We start from the raw sequence: 24,001 nt of genomic DNA, 5'->3' as shown, positions 1-24,001 counted from the left end.
CCCCCTGCCGGCCCACTCAAGCCCTGTCCATTAAGTCTAATTGGAAATGAGGGGAAGGAATGATGACCTTATTCATCTATACTGAAAAATATATAGAAAACGCAACATTTTTTTTTTTTTTACAGAGTTCATAAAACTCTCTTTACAGTTCATAAAAGCAAATCAGTCAATTGAAATAAATTCATTAGGCCCTAATCTATTGATTTCACATGACTTGCCATTGGAGGGCTTCGGCCCACCCACTGGGGAGCCAGGCCCAGCCAATCAGTGATTTTTTACAGACACACATAGTCCTCAGAAATAAGCCTTTTTGTGCATATGTATAATGTCTGGGATTTTTAAAATTTCAGCTCATGAAACCAACACTTTCCACGTTGCGTTTATATTATGGAATACATGGAAGTTGTACACGCTGTCAGTGGAGGCGCTGGGTCTGTCTAACTAGCTGCTCAGCGCCCCGGGTACACAAGCTGATTGGAACAGAAAGATAAAGAGCCGGAGGAGGCTGTGCCATCGCTCCAACGCACTGCAAAGCTTCTCCTCCAAGAAAAGCCTTTGTATCTCGCTGGCACACAGGTCAATTTGACATGCGGTGCAGAAGAACCACTCCCTGAAAGGCTGCGCCGGAGTTGTGGGTTCAGCCAAGTGAATCTCTGGACCTGGTTAAAGAGAGCCATGGAATTGGATCTCCAGGTAGAGGGGCATGATTGGGACATGTTTTTCTCCTTAGCCTGTTTGATTGTTCAGGTGTTCGCTTCATTAGGATGGGAATGGGAACACACACACACACACACACACACACACACACACACACATAAAACAAAGTGTTTGCTCAACAAAGGGCTTGAGAGAAGAAATGCTTCCTTGAGACAATTGAAAACCTTGGTTGCTCGATAATGGTGTGGAGGATGCTTCACATTAGCCTTTTGTTTTAATTTGTCATTCATTTGGGCACATTAAAAGGATTTAATCATGACTTGGGTTTGTGCTACTGTTATTAAGACAAAGTGGGAATATTGTCATGGAGCTGCTGTCCATTGTGGCTGTATTTCATGAAACGGAACAGGCAGGCTGATACCTAGGAGTGGGCTAGGATTATCAAGGGTTATCAAAGAACCCAGGCATGAAGGCCATTGGCCTTTAGTCTGTGTTAGGCTAGATTGGAGTTCGGCCTGAATCTAGTATCTTCGTTGTAACCAGGGAGCACATGAACGGCCTGTCTATTTCTCTGTTGACCTGCCTCGCGCCACACTCAATAAGTACCGTGGCGTGAACCCATATGGAAAATCTAAGAGAAATCAGTAGCGATTTACAGGAAGGACCAGCCCTGGGTGGGATTCATTTGCTTCGTGACATTTGCAGAGTAGTACATTTCAAAGCCTATGTGAGTTTAATGTACCTTTTAGCCTTTAGTCCCATTGATTTGGCCCTTGGTTAATATATTGGATTTTCGTGTATTGAGGCGGTCAATAGTTTCTTTCTGATGAGGTGAGCCATAGATTTCGTCGACAAGAAGTGGGTGAGCCACAAGCCATTGGTGTAGTAACACACTGGCATCAACATGGTTGAATCAACATCATTAAACTCACATAGACCACTGCGCCACTCGGGAGCCAATGACACTGCATCTCACTGCAAGAGGCCTGGTTCGAATCCAGGCTGCATCACATCCGGCTGTGATTGGGATTCCCATAGGGCGGCGCACAATTGGCCCAGCGTCATCCGGGTTTGGCCGGTAGGCCATTATTGTAAATAAGAATTTGTTCTTAACTGACAAAAGCAATTAAATTGAACCAACGTTGAATTGACGTGTGTGCCCAGTGATACGGCTAGCTCTCACCTTTAGTATAAAAATTAGGGTTGATGCCCCAAATTGATATTTGTTCATCATAAGAATATACCCCCTTGCATTTTGAAAGAGGCTTTTTTCTTCCTTATTTGAGAGAGATGAAAGGGAACAACACGGCCCTCAGCTGAAGCTAATTTTCAGTTAACATGCAACTGGTCATTAGGCTTCAATTCTCCCGAAACAAAGGTCAATAATTGCATCTTGGGGAAAAATCTTTTAACCAAACATTGGGAGCCTTGTGTTGATGCATTAAGTTAAGGGTTCCCCTGTAATTGCATTAGTTGTTTTGAATCGGGGGAGCGGAGGATTAAAAATGAGCCTCCCCGCCACGGTTACAAAATTGGCATCCAGGGTAACGGCCATCATATACACACACAGAGGTGCTTTCCTTCTGTTCTTTACCTTCTCTGCCATCCCTTATTCTTCCTTGTTTTCTCTCCAATTTCAAAATGCATTCAACTGCTCCAACAAGATCCTGTCCATCACAGCCATGCTGTCAGGTAATGGTCAGGGAGAAAAGTGCGCTATGCCAATCACAAGCCTCCATCCGTCACTATTGTAAGCGATACGCTGTCTTGTGAAAAGTTGTATATTCATGGCAAATTTGCCCTCCATCTCCCACAAAATATAGATTCAGTGAACTGCACCTGTTGCTACTTTTCCACTTAGTTATCCAGCTGATGCTCCCTTTCAACCTTGACACCTTTCTTGTTTAGTCTATTTGACCAGACAGTTTTTGGAGATAATTAGATATGTTCAAGTAATGAATTTCTCCTGAAACCTAATATTTTGATGTGCTTAGGTTTGCAAACAACATTTGTTGACACTCAATTTGTTTGTATGGTGTCTAGAGCTGGTCCATTTCACACCAGCTGTTTCATTAGAAAAATATATATTTGTCCGGGAAAGATCGGAAAACCATGCCTCTATGTCAGTGTAGCAATACCATCTCTCTAGCACTGAGACTACAATGAGCTCCAACAAGAGTGGTTTAAAGGAGGTGTAATCTCAGTAACGATGTTGATGAATGTGATTTGACTGCGGCTGATAGCAAATGTAATCTCATGGTGCTTTAGATCTGCCTACTACAGACAGACGAGTCTTTGCTCCCTGCATGTAGATGGGAGAGGACATGAAGGTTTGCCCACGACCCCACTGGGCGCAGTGATGTACAGTGCCTTGCGAAAGTATTCACCCCCTTTGGCATTTTTCCTATTTTGTTGCCTTTCAACCTGGAATTAAAATAGTTTGGGGGTTTGTATCATTTGATTTACATAACATGCCTAACACACTTTGAAGATGCTAAATATTTGTGAAATAAACAAGACAAAAAAATACTTTGTAGAGCCACCTTTTGCAGCAATTACAGCTGCAAGTCTCTTGTGATATGTCTCTATAATCTTGGCACATCAAGCCACTGGGATCTTTTCCCATTCAAGGCAAAACTGCTCCAGCTCCTTCAAGTTGGTTGCGTTCCTGCTGGTGCACTGCAATATTTAAGTCATATCACAGATTCTCAATTGGATTGAGGTCTGGGCTTTGATTAGGCCATTCCAATACATTTAAATGTTTCCCCTTAAACCACTCAAGTGTTGCTTTAGCAGCATGCTTAGGGTCATTGTCCTGCTGGAAGGTGAACCTCCGTCCCAGTCTCAAATCTCTGGAAGACAAACAGGTTTCCCTCAAGGATTTCCCTGTATTTAGCGCCATCCATCAATTCTGACCAGTTTCCCAGTCCCTGCCAATGAAAAACATCCCCACGGCATGATGCTGCCACCACCATGGTTCACTGTACGGATGGTGTTCCCGGGGTGATGTGTTGGGTTTGTGCCAGACATAGCGTTTTCCTTGATGGCCAAAAAGCTACATTTTAGTCTCATCTCAGTACCTTCTTCCATATGTTTGGGGAGTCTCCCACATGCCTTTTGGCAAACACCAAACGTTTTTGCTTATTTGTTTCTTTAAGCAATGGCTTTTTTCTGTCCACTCTTCCGTAAAGCCCAGCTCTGTGGTGTGTACAAGCTTAAAGTGGTCCTTTGGATCTTTGCAGCTCCTTCAGGGTTATCTTTGGTTTCTTTGTTGCATCTCTGATTAAATGCCCGCCTTGCTTGGTCTGTGAGTTTTGGTGGGCGGCCCTCTCTTGGCAGGTTTGTTGTGGTGCCAAATTCTTTCCATTTTTAATAACAGATTTAATGATGCTCAGTGGGATGTTCAAAGTTTTGGATATTTTTTATAACCCACCCTGATCTGTACTTCTCCACAACTTTGTCCCTGACCTGTTTGGAGAGCTCCTTGGTCTTCATGGTGCCGCTTGCTTGGTGGTTCCCCTTGCTTAGTGGTGTTGCAGACTCTGGGACCTTTCAGGACATGTGTATATATACACTGAGATCATGTGACACTTAGATTGCACAGAGGTGGACTTTAACTAATTATGGGACTTCTGAAGGTAATTGGTTGCACCAGATCTTATTTCGGGGCTTCATAGCAAAGGGGGTGAATACATATGCACACACCACTTTTCTGTTTTTTAATTTATTTTTTAAAATCATGTTATCTTTTTCCATTTCATTTCACCAATTTGGACTGTTTTGTGTATGTCCATTACATTAAATAAAAATCTATTTAAATTACAGGTTGCAACAAAATAGGAAAAACGCCAAGGGGGGTGAATACTTTTGCAAGGCACTATATTGAAAAGAGGGATAGCAAAAGGAGCTAGAGGTGTCAGTCAGTTAATATTTGTCAGGCAGGAAACATTTGTGTCTACAGTAAATTAATGAGTTTATAGGCTAGTCTCAGCAGGACCAATGTGCTCTGGCAGTAATTGCACTTTAGGCTTGCCAAAGCAGAATGCTCCTCATTGAGATTAATCCGATACTTTTGAATGGGGGGAAAGGGAATTTAACTAGCTAGCTGTTTGGACACACCACACATTTATAACGGGTGTGTCAGGGAACCCAGTTTTCTGCTGAGTTCACTACTGAGTCAGCAGTGTAACCTAGGCCTAGTGTCGCACAGGCAACCAAGTGAAGGGGTTCGTTAAACACTCAGCTTTCACCGGTTAAGTCCATGACGGAGCATGCTTTGACGTGAGGCGGCTCCTAGCAAGTTGTGGGAGGGCGGGAGGTGTTTGATGCAATCTTGATATACGAGTGCTTTTCCTCTTGGGTGCAAGATCAGGGTTTTCCCTCTCTTAACTGCTCAGGCGCAGATTGAGTGGTTAGGAGGACACTTTGCCTTTGGTCTCTTTCAGCACCACCACTTAAAGAGTTTGAGTCAGATGCATGCTAGTTTCATATATGTCCATTTGCCAACAACTGAGTAAATATACTTTTTTGGGGGGGGGGGGGTACACAGCTCATCAAATAGTACACAGCTCATCAAATAGCCAAACTCAGTCCTGCGCAAAGCAGGAGAAAGCCATCCCTCCTTCACACTCTCCCACCTCCTGTTCCAATATGCACCTGTATGCCCTGTGAAGTGCTCTCTGACCTTGTTCCTCTCTATGGGAATTGATTAAATCATACCTATGGGTGGCTGTGTTGTAGTCCATACCAACCTCGTTTAGTCCCACAGTGTTTTCTGTGACCCACGGAGGCTAGGAAGGCGGCCGAGAAGTCCAAGATAAGGTTCACCCACATTGATGGAAATCACCTGACCCTTCTCAACGTCTATCATACTTTCAAACAGAGTATGTGTCCTTCACTAAAATGTCCATCAAGCATGCTTTGTAACCCAGGACTAGACTAAATCTGTCTCCGGTAAACCAACCTTAATGTCACCTAACATAAATCTCTCGACTCTCACAGACCACGAGTTGGTGCAGCGGTGCTACGACAACTTTGTGAACTACCGGTCGCTGACAACGTGCACCAGCAGCTGTCCCGGATCATGGACCTCTTCAACCTGTCCCGCCGGATTCTTCATGCAGGTCAGTGCTCACCGGCCAAACAGAGAAAGTGCCCAGAGGGTTCTGTCTCAGTATGTGTCATCATGCTCAACGGTGCCATTATGTTCCCAAACAACACAGCACTTGGTTTTGACCGTTAGGCAGACGTCCCTTGTTCCTAAAACATCACAGACCAGAGTGGAGTATGTAGATTAGTCAGCTACACCATAGCTGTGTTCAAATACTCATACTAACCATACTAGCTGTACTATTTGTGACTTAAATTGAGTATGCTTATTGGTCATAGTATGGATTGAGTTTGTATGCCAAAAGTTCCCGGATGTCGTACTAAATCCACCAAAATATGAAGTATACACGCAGTGGACACTTTCTGTACTTTTAGGGCCCATAATGCAATTCTTCAAGAAATGGGCACAGCTTCACAATATTTCCAGATTTGAAGAAAATATGCAGCCAAGTCCGACGAGCAGATATAAATTAATTGCGTTAACTAATTATGACAAATGTTAAGACATGTAATAAAGTTATTAATTTTCAAATAAGTTACGCTTCACGTTATGTTGGCTGACAATGTGTTGGCTACGCTATCCTTACAAACCGCATAGCATATCATTACAGCAGTAGGTACTACTAGTATGTTAGCTAGCTACCTCGTTAGTTGGCTACTAATACATTGCACTTGCCAGTATATTAACTATATGCTATCTAACTAGCTATCCAACGTTTATTGACTTGATTATTCATGTCATTCTTAGCTCAGTGGTATAGTCGTTGTGCGTTCAATGGACATAAATTTGCTCTGGCGATCTACTCCGATTTCAGAGCACTCTCGTCTGAGTGTGCCAGAGCGCAGAATAACTGATGAACAAACGCTCAACACCCGTTTAATATGGCCGGTGTCAGTAAACGTCAGCAAAACATTTTTTAAATTAAATTGTTGCCAGCAGTACAGTTACAGTGACCAACGCTCTGGATAATGTGGAAACAGCCTTACCAGGTCTGCTATGGTGAGTAAAATGGTCAAAGTGAGGTATTTTCTCATTTGTGTCTGAAAGTAGCTAGCCAGTTAGCTTGTGTGCTTGACTTAAGTGCAGTTGTGATGGTCAGAACGCTCGGCTCAACCCTACTCCTCGGCCAGTGTGCGCACTGAACGCTCTGAGAGGGGAAACGCTCAGAATTTACGAATGGACAATCTGACAAAGCTCTGAATTTAAGAATGCCCAGAGCACACTCTGACACTCAAGATTGAATTTATGAACACAAAAATGTCTAGCTAGTAATTTGTTATGCTCGCAAGAGGTTGCATAGCAACATAATCATGTTCCGGTAGACAAGCATAGCACTATTATGCTCAACTGAATTGATAGTTTGTTTACAATATACTAAAATGAACTAATAGTAGATACTGTATAAACTCATTAAGTATGTAGTATGTTAGTCTGGGTATTCGAACACAACCCTAGTCAATGAGTGTGCAAAACACGTGATTTCCATTGCAGACTGACCAAGTGAATCCAGGTGAAAGCTATGATCCCTTGTTGATGTCACTAGTTAAATCCACTTCAAATCAGTGTAGATGAAGGGGAGGCGACACCTGTCTGTAAATAAGCATTTTTAAGCCTTGAGACAATTGAGACGTGGATTGTTTGTGTGCCATTCAGAGGGTGAACGGACAAGTCAAAATATTGAAGTTCCTTTGAATGGTTATAATAGGTGCTAGGCACACTGGTTTGAGTGTGTCGAGAACTGCAAAGCTGCTGGATTTTTCACGTTCAACAGTTTCCTTTGTATCAAGAATGGTCCACACCCCAAAGGACATCCAGCCAACTTGACAACTGTGGGAAGCATTGGAGTCAACATGGGCCAATATCCCTGTGGAATGCTTTTGACAACTTGTAGTACGAGTGCCCTTGTCTCTTGTCACAAACTGTTGCAAGCTGATGAGGAACCTCTGGCTGGAGACTGCATCCTGTTAGATACGCACTCAGTTTATTGGGTACACCTGTCTAGGTACCGGGTCAGTCCCCCCTTTGCCTCCAGAACAGCCGGAGTTCTTCAGGGCAATCTACAAGGTGTGGGAAACGTTCCACAGGGATGTTGGTCCATGCTGACGGGATGGCATCATGTAGTTGCTGCAGATTGGATGGCGGTACATTCATGCTGTGAACAGCCTGTTCCATCTCATCCCAAAGAGGCTCTATTGGGTTGAGGTCTGGGGACTGACCAGGCCACCCAAGTACACTGAACTCTATATTTTTCCACTCCTCAAATTGTCCCGACGATCATACCACGCTCAAAGTCACTTAGGTCACTCTTTGTCCATTTTAAATGTTCAATCGAACTGTAACTGAATGCCTCGATGCCTGTCTGCCAGCTTTATATAGCAAGCCATGTCCACATGACTCACTGACTGTGTAAGTGATCCATTTTCGCGAACGGTGTAGTGAATCTAATAAACTAGCCGGTGCGTCTAGTTAAGCTTATGAACAGCTGAATAATAACACACCATGTCGAAATAGACAGTGTTTATTAAATTTACTGTTTGGTGAAAAACAAAAATGCCAAAACAAGATACCGGATACGTTGGAATTTTGGCAATAAAGCCCTTTATCTACTTCCCCAGAGTCAGATGAACTCATGGATACCATTTTTATGTATTTGCATCCAGTATGAAGTAAGTTAAATAGGTTACATTCAGTCACAGAAAGCTAATTTTGCTAGCTAGCTTATCACGTCACCCTAAAACCTTTTGTTTAATGCAAACCATAACGCAAAGTATGCTGATTGGCTGCAAAAACGTTAACTGGGTTCCATGACTGGTATCTCACTTTCTTGACAAACCGTTGCATGTGAAGGAGTGTCTTGAGAGTGATGTCTGCAACCAATTGTCGTGTCTTTACTATCATTAAATTGAAGACTTATAGTTATCAAAGATTCTCTGTAATTAGTATTACGCGATCAACTGATTAATCATGTAACTGTAATTAACTAGGAAGTCGGGCACCAAGGAAAAATATTCAGAAAGTTATAATTTCCTAAAATAACTTTTCAGTTATTTTATCTGATCAATTAGTATTCAAATTAATGAATTATTTACTTTACCTCACGTTAGTCTCATTCCAAACGTCGTAAATTGTTGGTTATCTCCACAAACCCAGTCTTCACTATGAGTCATCCATACATCAATTGTCTTAAATCATTTATTTATTACTAACTAAGTAATTCACAGAAATGCATAAACAAACAGTAAATATGGTTACAAGAAATGATAGGAGAATGTGCCCTAGTGGGCTAAACCGGCATGGCGGCTTGTTAGACAAAAGGGGAAGTGGGGGTCGACTAAGAAGTCACTACAAAGTGATAATTATAACAATTGAAATGCTAATCATTTGCACATGAACGCTCACTCATTCGGGAACAATTGCAATCAATATATATATATTTACGCTCAGTGTGTCTTGATCGCTGATGAAAAGGTTGTTTCTTTTGTAGAATTGTCCGTCTCTCTCCCTCTCTCTATGTCATGGTTATAGTGGATAGTTGAGTGACATTCATTATTTTTGTTATAGAATGGATGTGTCAGCGGTTGTTGTTCTTCGTGTTCAATACCGAATTCCTAGCTGCAGACTAGTAATTAATATCAAAGACTTGTTCTTATTCTGTCGGTATCGATAGTCTAAGAGTTTAACCACGTGGTATGGTTAAAAGATTCAGCAATGGTCTACAACCTTTGTCCTCTCCTAATGGAGAAAAACATGGTCTGGTGATCATTTCTCAAAGTTGGGTTTTATTCGGAATTACAGAAAAGGGGCTGTCGCAGGGTGTTTGATCCTAATTGGGCTCAAGGGCGGCCCTCTGATTTAGTTAACTCCAATTCCCTTTTTGAGTTTTCCTTCGTTAAACAATCCAAAATCACATTGTAAAATTGTGTAAACAGTATCATACTCACTCATTCATCTTATACAACAATTAGATGTAAACCTCATATCTGAGGCTATTATATAAACAGCGTTATGGTAATGTGGCCACACTGTCTCCTATGAGCTTCCCCAAGTTGTAACAAACGGACCATTTCGTAGCTGGATTCTTCACTGATATTTTATACTTTCTCCGGAACATGAAATTTGTTCGTACCTCAAGTTCTGTGAGGTGGAAGAAATTCCTTTGTGCTCTATGAAAATTTACTCTCTCTATACTGTGTGTCCATGAGGAGATCATCAGGAATTTACGACGTCGCTCTGACCACAGCAGCCTAGTTGAAGGAGGAAAGTGGGAGGCAGAGAGGGGGGGATGGGGCTCGCCACACCCAAAGAGGGCAACGTCATGACAGTCTTAAAGCAATATACACACAATATCCCATATTGACAAATCGAAAACAGGTTTAGAAATTTCTGCAAATCTATTAAAAATTAAATCTTATTTACATAAGTATTCAGGCCCTTTGCTATGAGACTCAAAATTGAGCTCAGGTGCATCCTGTTTCCATTGATCATCTTTGATATGTATCTACACCTTGATTGGAGTCCACCTATGGTGAATGACTGGACATGATTTGTTAAGTCACACACCTGTCTATAAAGGTCCCACAGTTGACAGTGAATGTCAGAGCAAAAACCAAGCCATAAGGTCGAAGGAATTGTTCGTTGAGTTCCGAGACAGGATTGTGTCGAGGCACAGATCTGGGAAAGGGTGCCAAAACATTTCTGCAGCATTGAGGGTCCAAGAAAACAGTGGCCTGCATCATTCTTAAATGGAAGAAGTTTGGAACCACCAAGACTCTTCCTTGAGCTGGCCGCCCGGCCAAACTGAGCAATCGGGGGAGAAGAGCCTTAGTCGGGGAGGTGACCAAGTGCCTGATGGTCACTCTGACAAAGCTCTAGAGTTAATCTGTGGAGATGGGAGAACCTTCCAGAAGGACAACCATCTCTGTAGCATCCCATCAATCAGGCCTTTATGGTAGTGGTCAGACAGATGCCACTCCTCAGTAAGGCACATGACAACCCGCTTGGAGTTTGCCAAAAGGCACCTAAAGACTCTCAAACCATGAGAAACTTAGTGTAGATTATCTGGTCTGATGAAATCAAGATTGAACTCCTTGGCCTGAATGCCAAGCATCACGTCTGGAGGAAACCTGGCTCTATCCCTATGTAACAGTATAGCTTCCGTCCCCCTCCTCGCCCCGAACCAGGGACCCTCTGCACACATCAACAACTGACACCCACGAAGCATCGTTAACCATTGCGCCACAAAAGCTGCGCCCCTTGCTGAGCAAGGGGAACAACTACTTCAAGGTCTCAGAGCGAGTGACGTCACCAATTAAAACGCTATTAGCGCGCACCACCACTAACTAGCTAGCCATTTCACATCGGTTACACCTACGGTGAAGTATGGTGGTGGTAGCATAATGCTGTGGGGATGTTCTTCAGCAGTAGGGACTGGGAGACTAGTCAAGATCGAGGGAAAGATGAACGGAGCAAAGTACAGAGAGCTCCAGAGCGCTCAGGGCCTCAGACCGGGGCGAAGGTTCACCTTCCAACAGCACAATGACCCTGAGCACACAGCCAAGACTATGCAGGAGTGGCATACGGGACAAGTGTCCGAATGTCCAATGAGTGGCCCAGCCAGAGCCCGGACTTGAACACGATCAAACATCTCTGGAGAGACCTGAAAATAGCTGTGCCGCAACGCTCCCCAAACAACCTGACAGAGCTTGAGAGGATCTGCAGAGAAGAATTGGAGAAACTCCCCAAACACAGGTGTGCCAAGCTTGTAGCCACATTCCCAAGAAGACTCGAGGCTGTAATCGCTGCCAAAGGTGCTTCAACAAAGTACTGAATAAAGGGTCTAAATGCTTATGTAAATGTGACATGAGTTTTATTTTTAATAAATTAGCAAAACATTTTAAAACCTGTTTTTGCTATGTCATTATGGGGTATTGTGTGTAGATTGAGGGAAAAAGCTATTTTGTAACGTAACAAAATGTGGAAAAAGTTAAGGGGGTCTGATTATTTTCCTTAAACTTGGTAAATCAGGATGTACAGTGTCTATCAATAGAGATTTGCCATTGAAATCTAATTATTACCATTATGTTGTTAGATTAGGTAAGACAAAGTTACATTTGGTTTATTAAAAAATGTATTCATCTCTGGACCAACTTATAAAATATCAGACCGACATCGGCCTCCCCCCAAATTTCTTTTATTTTTGAATCGGTATCAGCCTGCAAAAACAATGCATGTCAGTAGTTGAAAAACAACAAGTCAAGATACTTATAATGTAATGGATAGCCTCCCCTAGGTGTGCACACACAGGCGCTACCAGTTAAACACATAATAAGAAATCAAGTCAATTTGCTGCCCACTCAGGGAAAATAAATGACATTTTGTTGAAAGTCCATTTCCGGAGGGAACCTGAAAACATGCGACCTGACAAGTTGAATTACGACATTAATATTTAAATATTTGTCAACATTAACCTTTATCACAAAGACAAATTTGTTGCTCATGTTGCAGTTTAGGGGCGTTTGAACGCACCTCTTTGTTCGGAGAGGTCTTTATTGAGACTGATTGCCCTGGTTAATCGCAACAGCCGTCGTCTGCATATTAAAGTACCACGAAAGGAAACAAAACTCACCGCCCTCTTAACTTGGCGAAGTTTAAATCGCCAATGCCCAGAGCTGCCGCTTCCCCACCCCTTTTCTGTGGAATTGATTGTGTTCATTGTACATTAAGGTAGGCACTACATTCCATGACGTCAGTGTTGTTCAACCGTACTAGTCCCATTTGGCATCAAGTATCCTACATGGTAATAACTCTTCGATTGTTGCATCACTTCAGGCTAGAAAACAAACCTACATAAGAGGAGCGCTGGGTCAGGAAACGTGTTAAATGCGTATGGACTTTATGATACTGTATGGGTTGGATTTTGATAATACAGGTCTGTGGAAGTGATCTTGACATGTACTGTAGTTTGTCGTGTGCCCTGTCTGGCTAATATCTAGCCTACTTTTTCTTGTCGGTCTGTGTGTCTACCAGGTAGCCCATTTGGAGAACACAGGCCAGTACCTGACGGTGAAGGACAACCAGGTGGTCCAGCTGCACCAGTCCTGTGTGCGATATACAATGAGTTTGTGCTGACCACCAAGAACTACATCCGCACCTGCACCGACATCAAACCAGAGTGGTATTTAGAAAACATGTGTATTGTTTGCATTGTTAGGTATACTGCACTGTTGGAAACAAGCATTTCACTGCACCTTTCTGTAAAATATGTGTACGTGACCAATACAATTAGATTTGTTAAGCTGTCAGCAGCTTACTGGCTGCCTAGCCCTATATCCATCTTGTCTAGTGAGTGTGCAGGCCTATAGTCAGTCCTCTCCTACATTCTGCGAGGTGTGTGTCTGTGCTTGCCTGCAGTCAACCCGCCTGCTCCGATATTCCTCTAGACAAGCAGTCAGCTTGCTCCGTGTGTGTGTGTGTGTGTGTGTGTGTGTGTGTGTGTGTGTGTGTGTGTGTGTGTGAGAGAGAGACCGTGTGCACATTGTTGGATTACGTGGGTGTTTGTTCATCTGTCTGTGTGTGCTTGCACATTCATGTGTCGGATGAAGTGTCTGCGGCAATCTCTGTGTGCGAATGCAGGAGAGAGAGCCTTCTCTCTCACATACACACACACGTCATGACTAATATGTTTACTTGTCTCCTTTCCCAGGCTGGTGAAAATCGCCCCGCAGTACTAAGAGATGGATAACTTCCCCAACTGTGAAGCCAAGAGACAGTTGTAGCGCATCGTCGCTAAACTCTCAACCAAGGAATACTCTGTACTAACACTGTAGTGTGCACGAGAACAATAGCATCACCACCACTAAGGAACTCTGAACTCTTCATCTGAGCCTTGAATTTTTTATTTGTTTAATGTTTATTTTTTACCACCTGTGGTCATTGTGATTAACAGGTGGTTGGCATTGCGGTTGATCCGGGTTGAGAGTGAGCGGTCAACACCATTACCGTCATTGACCATGTTAAAGCATAACCATTTATGTAGATGTTGACTTTCCTCTTTAGAACGTGTCAACTCTTACCAAAATGTACTTAGGTACCGAATGTCCATACTAATTCATTGAACAAACTTTGACTTCAATTAATGGAAAAATATACATCTCAGCTTTGACAGTTTAGAACCTACCGTCTTGCTTGTTCAGACAGCTACCAAACTTTGGTATTGGGGGGGGGGGGGGTGAGCTCAGAAGGTTGAAATATTAAATGTATTTTAATAGCAGCAAAGCAGGAAGTAAAAGAAGGAAGTGTACCCATCAATACCGGCTGTGATCGTATGATTCAACTCAAATGACATTACAAAAAATACATTCCAGGTGTGTTCGTAAATTTAATCTGGAGTGCCAGAGAGTGCGCTCTGGGTGTTCTTAAATTCAGAGCTTTGCAGATTGCCCGTTGGTAAATTCAGAATGCACACTGGACACTCTGGCCGATGAGTAGGGTTGATCCGAGTGTTCTGACCTCAGCGCTAATCAAGCACTCAAGCTAACTGGCTAATGTTGGCGAGCTACTCCCAGACACAAATTAGAGAACAGCTGACTGACCATTTTACCTGCGATAGCAGAGCTGGTTAGGCTGTTTTTATGTTATCCAGATCCTTGGTGACTAACTGCTTGCTGCTGCTGGCAACAATTTATTTACACTTTTTTGTCGATGTTTACTGACACTGGCCATATTTAACCGGTGTTGAGCATTCAAAGACTTGTTTGCTACAACATCTTGCTTGTTTCCGCAAGGGAGAGGCTACACGGACACGCCTGGTGACCAAAATTTATGACGTAAGTCGCGCCGCGAGACTTTTGGGGAATGAACTGCTTCAGTTATAGATCACCAGTTTGCTCCCTTTTCTGATCATCACTTGATTTCCCTGAATTTACAAGCTACTAAAAAAAAAGGTACTTGAGGATATTGGAAATTAAACAACACACTTCTTAAAGATCCTATTCTTATTGGAAACATCACATTGTTTGCCAAAGATATTGTTGCAAGTAAAGACTTGGGAATTTTTGAAATATAAAGTCTGAGTTGTAGCCATTAAATGTGCCAAAGAGCTGATGCACTTAAAGAAACAGAAAGAGTTGATGAGCACACTTGCCAGTTTTCTAAAGAATGATAATCTATCTCAAGAAGAAGAGTCTGTATTTAAATCTTTACAACTAGAATTAGAACAGCTTTACACAGATCTGGCAAAGGATGCCTTTGTCAGATCAAGAACAAAATGGATTGAAGTGGGAAGAAACACGTTACTTTTTTGTACTTGAAAAGAGAAACTACAGAAGAAAGTCTAACTGCACTCAAAATGGAGGATGCGTAATGCAAAGACCCCATTAAAATCAACATTTTTCAATTCCTTTTATGAAAACCTTTACAACTCACAATTTCAGGAAGATGGTTGTGAAAGCTACATTTGCCACATTCAGAATGCTGTCCCTGTAATTGATGATTTCCACTCAGTTTGCCATTCACCTGTGTCAATTGAAGAAAGAGGCTCTGAATTTAGATGTTTCAGGATTGCTTTAAAACAAATGGGGAAATGGTCTCCACTATGAAACAGGGCCTTATTATTGCAGTGATTCCAAAGCCCAATAAAGACCCTTCTCTGACAATTGGAGACCAATTACTTGATTAAATAGTGACTACAAATCGACTGCTCTTGTTTTTGCCAAAAGATGAAAGAATGAAATAGATACCATTATAAATTAGACTCAAACGGGATTTATGAAGGGCCATCACATAACCTTTAACATTAATTTAGTTTTGGACCTTCTAGATTATTTAGATGCAATTGATTCAGATGTGGTTGTCTTATTTTTGGACTTCTGTAAAGCCTGACACAATTGAACACGAATTTCTCTTTAGGTCACTTACAATTCACCGAAACCAAAAGGTTTATCAAAGTAATTTGCATGTTTTACAAAGATATAAATAGTTCTCTGTTACTAAACCTTAATACATCCAAAAGATTCACTATCAGCAGAAGTGTACGACAGGGATGCCCAATTTTGCCATTTTTATTAATTTTGGTTGTGGAACTTCAATCTCGATATTCCGAATAATGCAAATCTGCATGGCATAACCATTTTTAACGAAGAAATCAACATTTCCCAACTGCCTGATGATACTGCTCTTTTTTAATAGACAAAGACCAGGTCGCCCATGCCCTTAATGATATGAATGCTTCTATATGTGAAATCTTATGTTTATAAACTCAGGGAAAAAAAGAAACTTCCCCTTTTCAGGACCGTCTTTCAAAGATAATTTGAAAATCCAAATAACTACACAGTTCTTCATTGTAAAGGGTTTAAACACTGGTTTCCCATGCTTGTTCAAATAACCATAATTAATGAACATGCACCTGTTAGTGTCCTTAAGACACTAACAGCTTACAGAAGGTAGGCAATTAAGGTCACAGTTATGAAAACTTTGGTCTCTAAAGAGTCCTTTCTACTGACTCTGAAAACACCAAAAGAAAGATGCCCAGGGTCCCTGCTCATCTGCATGAATGTGCCTTAGGCATGCTGCAAGGAGGCATGAGGACTGCAGATGTGGCCAGGGCAATACATTTCAATGTCCGTACTGTGAGACACCTAAGACAGTGCTACAGGGAGACAGGAGGAACAGCTGATCATCCTCGCAGTGGCAGACCACGTGTAACAACACCTGCATAGAATTGGAACGTCAGAACATCACACCTGCGGTGCAGGTACAGGATAGCAATAACAACTGCCCGAGTTACACCAGGAACGCACAATCCCTCCATCTCAGACTGTGCAATCGGCTGAGAGAGGCTGGACTAAGGGCTTGTAGGCCTGTTGTAAGGCAGGTCCTCACCAGACATCACCGGCAATAACGTCACCTATGGGCACAAACCCACCGTCGCTGGACCAGACAGGTCTGACAAAAAGTGCTCTTCACTGACGCAGTTTCGTCTAACCAGGGGTGATGGTTGGATTCGCATTTATCGTCAAAGGAATGAGAGTTAGTGGGATCGAGGTGGAGGGTCCATCATGGTCTGGGGCGGTGTGTCACAGCATCATCGGACTGAGCTTGTTTGCAGGCAATCTTAACGCTGTCTGTTACAGGGAAGACATCCTCCTGCAGGCTCATCCTAACATGACCCTCCAGTGTGACAATCCCACCAGCCATACTGATCGTTCTGTGCATGATTTCCTGCAAGACAGGAATGTCAAAGTTCTGCCATGGCCAGCAAAGAGCCCGGATCTCAATCCCATTGAGCACGTCTGGGACCTGTTGGATCGGAGGGTGAGGGCTAGGGCCATTCCCCCCAGAAATGTCCGAGAACTTGCAGGTGCTGGAAGAGTGGAGTAACGTCTCACAGCAAGAACTGGCAAATCTGGTGCAGTCCATGAGGAGGAGATGCACTGCAGTACTTAATGCAACTGGTGGCCACACTAGATAATGACTGTTACTTTTGATTTAGACCCCCCCTCCTTTGTTCAGGGACACATTATTCAATTTCTGTTCGTCACATGTCTCTGGAACTTGTTCAGTTTATATCTTAGTTGTTGAATCTTATGTTCATACAGATATTTACACATGTTAAGTTTGCTGAAAATAAACGCAGTTGACAGAAGACATTTCTTTTTTTGCTGAGTTTGAGCCTTATGAAATAGAATATATACCTATAAAAGGACTGTGTTAAATATTTAGGAATACTTCTGTCAAAAAAACACTTAGACAACATATGAATTTCTCTCCTAAAATTAAGAAAACCAAAAATATATTTAATAATAATTGGCTACAACGGGATCTTTCTATACTTGGGAGAGTACTTCTGTCCAGGGCAGAGGGACTGTCTCGCTTTGTGTACCCCTCATTATCTTTATTTGTAAATCATTCCACTTGTAAAGAGATCAACAAGACTCGGTCTGGAAGTGTTGGATTTTGTTGGCATAAATAACACTTTCAAGATCAACTGGTTGAAAAGATTTTTGATCAATATGGTATTTCATTCCAAATAATGTGTTTAGTAAGTTGGGAGGTCTTAGATTTGTACTGTAATGTAATTATATTCCTGAAAGATTACCTGCTAAATTGGCTAGGTTTCACCAACAAGCTTTAATGGCCTGGAAAATGAAAGCTCTTTTGTGGAATAATTCAGACATAACTCTAAGGAATAAGTCATTTTTCTACCCAATCTATCTTGAGAGGAATTTTGACTTTGTTCTTGAGGTTTTTCACAACAGGGGTGAAATTCGTACATATGAACAATTTATAACATTTAATGAGTTTCCAATACCTTTCAGAGAGTTTATTTCTGTGATCAAAGCCATTCCCAGTGGTCTAACTACACTAATGAAAACTCATCTTAGCTTTGGTGATGATCACAAAGCTTATCCAGAACTTCGATTGGAAGGCGTGGGCTTAGTTGAGAAATCTTGTTGTAATATATAAAGCAAATTCTCCATTCACGGAACCAGCTTACGCCTCGAGGAAACATCTTCGGGAACATGCTTATTCCTGACATTGTCTGGAAAAAAAGCTTGGTTAAGGCCTTACACATATTGCATATTAAACTAATTTAAGGAAGTGCACTTTAAAATTCTACATAGAATTACATTGATATCTTATGTTGTCTAAATTTATGGCTATTGATGATATGCGTTTTCACTTGTTCTTTGAATGTAAATTTGTGTTAGAATTTTGGGAAAACCTTGCAGAATACTTATTTAGCATTATGAACACTACCCATGTTTTTTTTCGACTTGAAGGATGTTACTATTGATATAACAAGACCATTGAAATTGTGATTTTTAAAAAAAAATCTTGTTGCCAAATACTTTATCTTCTTCAGGATCAGTGTCCCTTCCATGGGAAATTTCCCAGGACATAGAGATACAGTTGAAGTCAGAGGTTTACATACAGTTAGGTTGGATTCATTAAAACTCGTTTTTCAACCACTCCACAAATGTCTTGTTAATGAAGTTTTGGCAAGTCAGGTCAGGACAGCTACTTCGTGCATAACACAAGTGAGTTTTCCAACAATTGTTTACAGACAGATGATTTCTGTACCTGTGGATGTATTTCAAGGCCTACCTTCAAACACAGTGCCTCTTTGCTTGACCTCATGGGAATATCAAAAGAAATAGCCAAAACATTTGTTTTTGTAGACCTCCACAAGTCTGGTTCATTCTTGGAAGCAATTTCCAAACGCCTGAAGGTACCACGTTCATTTCTAAAACACAAGTATAAACACCATGGGACCACTCAGCCATCATACCAGGGTAGCCTAGTGGTTAGAGCGTTGGACTAGTAACCGGAAGGTTGCAAGTTCAAACCCCCGAGCTGACAAGGTACAAATCTGTCGTTCTGCCCCTGAACAGGCAGTTAACCCACTGTTCCTTGGCCGCCATTGAAAATAAGAATTTGTTCTGACTTGCCTAGTAAAATAAAGGTAAAAAAAAAAAAAAAATGTCCTCTGGTCTGATGAAACAAAAATAGAACTGTTTGACCATAATGACCATCGTTATGTTTGGAGGAAAAAGGGGGAGGCTTGCAAGCCGAAGAACACCATCCCAACCATGAAGCATGGGGTGGCAGCATCATGTTGTGGGGGTGCTTTGCTGCAGGAGGGATTGGTGCACTTCACAAAATAGATGGCATCATGAGGTAGGAAAATCATGTGGATATATTGAAGCAACATCTCAAGAAATCAAGAGGTTAAAGCTTGGTTGCAAATGGGTCTTCCAAATGGACAATTACCCCAAGCATACTTCCAAAGTTGTGGCAAAATGGCTTAAGGACAACAAGTCAAGGTATTGGAGTGGCCATCACAAAGCTCTGACCTCAATCCTATAGAAAATTTGTGAGCACAACTGAAAGTGTGTGCGAGCAAGGAGGCCTAAAAACCTGACAGCGTTACACCAGCTCTGTCAGGAGGAATGGGCCAAAATTCACCCAATTTATTGTGGGAAGCTTGTGGAAGGCTACCCAAAATGTTTGACTCAATGCTACCAAATACTAATCGAGTGTATATAAACTTCTGACCCACTGGGAATGTGATGAAAGAAATTATAGCTGAAATAAATCACTCTACAATTATTCTGACATTTCACATTCTTGAAATAGTGGTGATCCTAACTGACCTAAGACAGGGAATTTTTACTAGGATTAAATGTCAGGAATTGTGAAAAACTGAGTTTAAATGTATTTGGCTAAGGTGTATGTAAACTTCTGACTTCAACTGTATCTGATTTTGGCATACAACTTAAATTCTTGTTAATCTAACTGCACTGTCTAATTTACAGTAGCTATTACAGTGAAATAATACCATGCTATTGTTTGAGGAGAGTGCACAATTTTGAACATAAGTTATTAATAAACAAATTAGGCCTGTTTGGGCAGTCTTGATACAAAACTTTGAACAGAAATGCAATAGTCCATTGGATCAGTCTAAAACTTTCCACATACATTGCTGCCACCAAAATGTATATTGCAACTGGGCTGGAATAATACACTATGGCCTTTCTCTTACATTTCAAAGATGGTACTTATTATCATTTTACCAGATCTATTGTGTTATTCTCCTACATTCCTTTCACAGTTCCACAAACTTAAGTTTTTCCTTTCAAATGGTTCCAAGAACATGCATATCCCTGGATTTGTACAAACAAAACTTCCAGAATTATATACCAAAATTACAAATGTTTGTTTTCATTTAATTATCTGGCTAAGACATTATCCCTAGTGAATAACAAGAATATGATAGAGATTTTTTCAGATAATTCCAGATATCACACACAAGATGGCGCCGGAGGAGATGGCCGCCGTTTTACGGTCTCCTAACCAATTGTGCTATTATGTGGGGGGTTTTCGCGATACTTGTAAATTATTTTGTACATAATGTTTCTGCAACCTTATCTTACGGCAGAAAAGAGCTTCTAGATATCAGGACAGCGATCACTCACCTCGGTTTAGACGAAGATTTCTTCAACAACAACAACAGCAGCAAGCAGGATTCACACGATATTCTCCAAACAACCCACAGGGCAGACATCCCAATTATTGGCAAAAAGAAGCGACGCAGAGGACGAAGAGGCGGATGCCTCGTCCGGACCCACAGAAGACAACAAGGAAAGCTGCCGTTACCGTCAATATTACTCGCCAACGTGCAATCATTGGACAATAAACTAGACGAGGTAAGATCACGAATATCCTACCAAGGGGACATAAAAAAATGTCATATCCTATGCTTCACGGAATCGTGGCTGAATGACAACATGGATATTCAGCTAGCGGGATACGCGCTGCACCGGCAGGATAGAACAGCACACTTCGGTAAGATGAGGAGGGGCGGTCTGTGCATATTTGTAAACAACAGCTGGTGCACGAAATCTAATGAAGTCTCTAGATTTTGCTCGCCTGAAGTAGAGTATAAACTGCAGGCCACACTATTTGCCTAGAGAGTTCTCAGCTATACTTTTCGTGGCTGTTTATTTACCACCACAGACAGATGCTGGCACTAAGACCGCACTCAGCCAGCTGTATAAGGAAATAAGCAAACAGGAAACCACTCACCCAGAGGTGGCGCTCCTAGTGGCCGGAGACTTTAATGCAGGGAAACTTAAATCAGTTCTACCAAATCTCTATCAACATGTTAAATGTGCAACCAGAGGGAAAAAAAATTCTAGATCACCTGTACTCCACACACAGAGACGCGTACAAAGCTCTCCCTCGCCCCCCATTTGGTAAATCCGACCACTACTCCATCCTCCTGCTTCCTGCTTACAAGCAAAAATTAAAGCAGGAAGCACCAGTGACAGTCAATAAAAAAATGGTCAGATGAAGTAGATGCAAAACTACAGGACTGCTTTGCTATCACAGACTGGAACTTGTTCCCAGATTCTTCCGATGACATTGAGGAATACACCACATCAGTCACTGGCTTTATCAATAAGTGAATTGAGGACGTCATCCCCACAGTGACTGAACGTACATACCCCAACCAGAAGCCATGGATTACAGGCAACATTTGCACTGAGCTAAAGGGTAGAGCTGCCACTTTCAAGGTGCGAGACTCTAACCCGGAAGCTGACAAGAAATTCCGCTATGCCCTGCGACGAACCATCAAACAGGCAAAGCGTCAATACAGGGCTAAGATTGAATCATACTACACCGGCTCTGACGCTCGTCGGATGTGGCAGGGCTTGCAAACTATTACAGACTACAAAGGGAAGCCCAGACGCAAGCTTCCCAGTGACACGGGCCTACCAGACGAGCTAAATCACTTCTATGCTCGCTTCGAGGCAAGCAACACTGAGGCATGCATGAGAGCATCAGCTGTTCCGAACTACTGTGTGATCATGCTCTCCGTAGCCGACGTGAATAAGACCTTTAAACAGGTCAACATACACAAGGCTGCGGGGCCAGATTGATTACCAGGACCTGTGCTCCGGGCATGTGCTGACCAACTGGCAGGTGTCTTCACTGATATTTTCAACATGTCCCTGATTGAGTCTGTATTCCAACATGCTTGAAGCAGACCACCATAGTCCCTGTGCCCAAGACCGCAAAGGCAACCTGCCTAAATGACTACAGACCCATAGCACTCAGGTCCATAGTGCTTTGAAAGGTTGGTAATGGCTCACATCCACACCATTATGCCAGAAAACCTAGACCCACCCTAATTTGCATTCCGCCCAAATAAATCCACAGATGATGCAATCTCTATTGCACTCCACACTGCCCTTTCCCACCTGGACAAAAGGAACACCTATGTGAGAATGCTGTTCATTGACGACAGCTCATCTTTCAACAACATAGTACCCTCAAAGCTCATCACCAAGCTAAGGATCCTGGGACGGAACACCTCCCTCTGCAACTGGATCCTGGACTTCCTGAAGGGCCGCCCCCAGGTGGTGAGGGTAGGTAGCAACACATCTGCCACGCTGACCCTCAACACTGGAGCACCCCAGGGGTGCGTGCTCAGTCCCTGTACTCCCTGTTCACCCACGACTACATGGCCATGCACGACTCCAACACCATCATTAAGTTTGCTGACGATACAACAGTGGTAGGCCTGATCACCGACAACGACGAGACAGCCTATAGGGAGGAGGTCAGAGACCTGGCCGGGTGGTGCCAGAATAGCAACCTATCCCTCAATGTAACCAAGACTAAGGAGATGATTGTGGACTACAGGAAAAGGAGAACCGAGCACGTCCCCATTCTCATCGATGGGGCTGTAGTGGAGCAGGTTAAGAGCTTCAAATTCCTTGGTGTCCACATCAACACCAAACTAGATTGGTCCAAACACACCAAGACAGTCGTGAAGAGGGCACGACAAAGCCTATTCCCCCTCAGGAAACTAAAAAGATTTGGCATGGGTCCTGAGATCCTCATAAGGTTCTACAGCTGCAACATCGAGAGCATCCTGACCGGTTGCATCACTGCCTGGTATGGCAATTGCTCGGCCTCCAACCGCAAGGCACTTCAGAGGATAGTGCGCACGGCCCAGTACATCACTGGGGTAAAGCTGCCTGCTATCCAGGACCTCTACACCAGGCGGTGTCAGAGGAAGGCCCTAAAAATTGTCCAAGACCCCAACCATAGACAGGTCTCTCTACTACCGCATGGCAAGCGGTACCGGAGTGCCAAGTCTAGGACAAAAAGGCTTCAACAGTTTGTACCCCCAAGCCATAAGACTCCTGAACAGATAACCAAATGGTTACCCGGACTATTTGCATTATGTGCCTCCCCCAATCCCTCTTTCACACTGCTGCTACTCTCAGTTTATCGTATATGCTAACTATACATTCATGTTCATACTACCTAAATTGGCCCGACCAACCAGTGCTCCCGCACATTGGCTAACTGGGCTATCTGCATTGTGTCCCACCACCCGCAACCCCTCTTTTTACGCATCTGCTACTCTCTGTTCATCATATATGCACATTCACTTTAACGATACCTACATGTTCATACTACCTCAATAAGCCTGACTAACAGGTGTCTGTATATAGCCTTGCTACTCTTTTTTCAAATGTCTTTTCGCTGTTGTTTAATTTACTTACCGACACACACACACACTTTTTTTGGCACCATTGGTTAGAGCCTGTAAGTAAGCATTTCACTGTAAGGTTGACAGCTGTTGTATTCGGCGCACGTGACAAATAAACTTTGATTTGATCGTTGTTAGTTTGAAAGTAATCAGAGACGGGTTAATAA

At 42.6% G+C, this 24,001-nt stretch overlaps 1 pseudogene; it reads left to right on the top strand.

Moving 5' to 3' along the window:
- LOC135515517 (ATP-dependent RNA helicase DHX15-like) overlaps nucleotides 1-13,679 on the top strand; it is a 39,449-nt pseudogene extending 25,770 nt beyond the window's left edge.
- Nucleotides 13,680-24,001: the final 10,322 nt, after the last annotated feature.

This window comes from Oncorhynchus masou, chromosome 27 (assembly GCF_036934945.1).
Source record: "Oncorhynchus masou masou isolate Uvic2021 chromosome 27, UVic_Omas_1.1, whole genome shotgun sequence".
In the NCBI taxonomy this organism is placed as follows: Eukaryota; Metazoa; Chordata; class Actinopteri; order Salmoniformes; family Salmonidae; genus Oncorhynchus; species Oncorhynchus masou.
This window is presented reverse-complemented; position numbering and strand designations above follow the sequence as displayed.